The sequence below is a fragment of the Ammospiza nelsoni genome, chromosome 22 (assembly GCF_027579445.1).
Source record: "Ammospiza nelsoni isolate bAmmNel1 chromosome 22, bAmmNel1.pri, whole genome shotgun sequence".
In the NCBI taxonomy this organism is placed as follows: domain Eukaryota; kingdom Metazoa; phylum Chordata; class Aves; order Passeriformes; family Passerellidae; genus Ammospiza; species Ammospiza nelsoni.
The window spans coordinates 7,066,761-7,069,869 of record NC_080654.1 but is presented as its reverse complement, the minus strand read 5'-3'; the positions used below and the strand labels follow the sequence as shown (position 1 = coordinate 7,069,869).

Sequence of the window (3,109 nt, the reverse complement as noted above, 5' to 3'; positions counted from 1 at the left end):
GCCGTTCTGTGATTGGAGGGGTCAGGATGGGGAAAGGGAGGGGGATTGACAAATCTGGGAGGGAATCTTCAGGGGAGGACTTGAGGTTCTGAGGTAAACCATGAAATCCCACCACAACATGGCAGCCTCTGGCAAAAGTAGCCACACATGTCCAGGTGCTCTTCTCAAGCCACATGTGGTCATTGCGCCCCCCATATCTGCCGTGGAGCACCCACCACCAGCGAAAGATACAAATATACAAAAAGAACACCCAAAAATAAACTTCTACAGTTATCTTCAAACCATAAACAAAAAATCTAAAATGACACATAAAGCAAAACAAAAAGTCACCCAAATCCTCATGCATGCAATTGGCAGTCATACATGGGAGAGCCACTCACCCCCAGGCTTTCCTGAGTACAGAATGTACCACTGGCACCCACGACGATGCCACATGAGCCGAGGCAGCAGCCAGGAACAAGCACCCAGACATGCCAAAGATGGGTACACGAGGTGAACAAACACTGATGAGAGCTCAGAGATACTCAATGATAAGCACTTCAGGAAAGGGAACACCTTATCCCTGGGCGACTGAGGGGCTGGGGGCAGAGAGTGTCATGGGGAAGTCACTGCACGGGGCTGGGGACAGCAGGGCTGCCCAGCCCCTCACTGACAGCATCATGGGCGGGGGGCTGCCCCAGGAGGGAGTGACCCTGTGCCCCAGCAGGGACCCTGCCCCTTCCCAGAGCAGGGCCAGGTGTCCCTGCCATGTCCAAGCCATGTCCCAGAATGGTGCCAGCACATGAGGGGCAGATGTGGCCATTCCCAGGCAGGACCATGAGTGTGATAAGAGCAGGTGATGGGGCTGAGGAGCCGCTGTGCCCAGAGCGTGGGACAGTCCCCACGTGTCAGCAGCCGGCAGGGACACTCCAAGGTCTCCAGCAGTCCAGACACTATAAGAGGGGTGAGCAGCCCCACCACTTCTTCTTCCCTCTGCACAACCATGCTGGGTGCTGTCTGTCTCGTCGTGCTGCTGGGCTACGGTAGGTGCAGGACATGGGGAAGGGTCAGGGCAGGGAGAACAGGACAGGGGTGCCTGCCCTGGCCCTGGGCACGGGCACAGGCAGCCTCTGATGTCCCTTTGCCGGGTGTCCCACAGCCTACGGATGCGGTCAGCCGGCCGTGCCACCACAGCTGAGCTCCCGCGTGGTGGGCGGTGAAGACGCTGTAGCCCACAGCTGGCCATGGCAGGTGAGGGGCACAGGGACCGGGATGGGGCAGGGATGGGGACAGGGATGGGGACATTCCTGCTCTGACCCTGTGCCTCTGCCCTCGCAGATCTCGCTGCAGTACAGCCGCTCTGGATCCTGGAACCACTATTGCGGCGGGACCCTCATTGCCCCCAAGTGGGTGCTGACAGCTGCCCACTGCATCAGGTGGGTGTTGGGGCACTGGGGGGCATCTGTGCCATGCAGGTAAGATATCTGTGGGGACTGACACTCCCTCTCTCCCTGGCAGCTCTTCCCTGAACTACCGCGTGGCGCTGGGCAGGCAGGATGTGTCAGAGGCTGACGAGCCTGGTTCTGTGGCTGTGGCTGTGGAGAAGATCATCGTCCATGAGGATTGGGATGACTACTACATTCGGTAGGGGTTGGGTGCATCACGGCTGGGTCATGGGTTGTGTGGCCATGGAGCCTTGTTCTCCTGCCCAGGGACCCTGTTCCCATGGCCAGGGACCACCATGGTTCATGTCTCCTTGCAGCAACGACATTGCCCTGATCAAGCTGGCAGAGGAGGTGCAGGAGACTGACACCATCCGTATTGCCTGCCTGCCAGCTGCTGGCAAGATCCTGCCCAACAACTACCCCTGCTATGTCACCGGCTGGGGAAGCATGAGGAGTAAGTGGGATGTACCTGGGAGAGTCTCCAGAAAGGGGATGCAGGCAGAGGGTGTGAGGTACAAGCTTTGTCTCTCGTTGCAGCCAACGGGCCCCTGGCCACCATCCTGCAGCAGGCTCTGCTGCCTGTGGTGGACTATGAGACCTGCTCCCAGTGGGACTGGTGGGGCAGCACTGTAAAGAAGACCATGGTGTGCGCCGGCGGCGACGGCATCACCTCTGGATGCAACGTGAGTGTGGGCACTGCATGTGGTGGGAGCCCCAATGGTGTGGTACCGTGAGCACTGGGAGGAGAGGGGATGCAGCCATGGTGGTGGATGGCCAGGAGGGATGAGGGGAGTGTTGGCAGGGTGCCCAGGAGCAATGGCACAGAGAGTCTCTCTGTCTCTCCGCGCAGGGTGATTCTGGGGGCCCCCTGAACTGCCAGCGTGATGATGGGATCTGGGAGGTCGAGGGCATTGTCAGCTTCGGCTCCAGCCGGGGCTGCAACACGAAAAGGAAGCCGACAGTCTTCACCCGGGTGTCTGCCTACATCGACTGGATCAACGAGGTGGGTGCCTCTTCCTCTGCTCCCCACCCCCACACAGGGGCTGTTCTTGCCCCACTGAGGTTCTTACCGTGCCCCCCTGTGTCTTTTTGGCAGAAAATGAGCGCAAACTGAAGACGCGGCACTGTGGAGATACCACTGTTGATCAAAATAAAAGCAAAATATGCTGAGCTGGTCTTGCTGGTTTTTTGGAGGAGGGGATTTGGTGGAGCTGGGGACACATATACAGGGCTGGCCCCGCTTGTGTGCTGGGGAAAGTGGCCGTGTTGTGCACTGGAGATGGGCAGGACTCTGCAGAGGCTGTTGGACACATCCTGCAAGATGCTTCCAGTCCTCAAGCCATGGCTGAGGCATGGCCCTTGAGGGTTGGCAATTATTTTGGTGGGAGAGGGGCTGGGCTTTGTCCAGGTTATTCAGGGGAGCTCCAGGGAACCCAGATGTCTTTGGGGACGATCTGGAACACTTGGTAACTCCCAGGGTGTTTTCGGGGACCTCACTGGCACTGCCTAGATGAGGACTGACTTTCAAATGGAGCTCTTGAGGGAACTGGGTTGGCCTTGGGGAGCTTGAGAGTCTGACTGGTTTGGGAGGCGTCAGGGGTGCCTGCAGGAGCTCTCTTGGAGACAGAGCCCTTGGTAGCTGCATGGCACTGCCGGCTACAACAACAGGACCTGTGACATGGCCC

The 3,109-nt window shown here is 58.7% G+C and overlaps 1 pseudogene; it reads left to right on the top strand.

Moving 5' to 3' along the window:
* The first annotated feature begins 747 nt into the window (after positions 1–747).
* LOC132083030 (chymotrypsin-C-like) lies at positions 748–2,538 on the top strand (annotated as a pseudogene).
* The last annotated feature ends 571 nt before the right edge of the window (positions 2,539–3,109 follow it).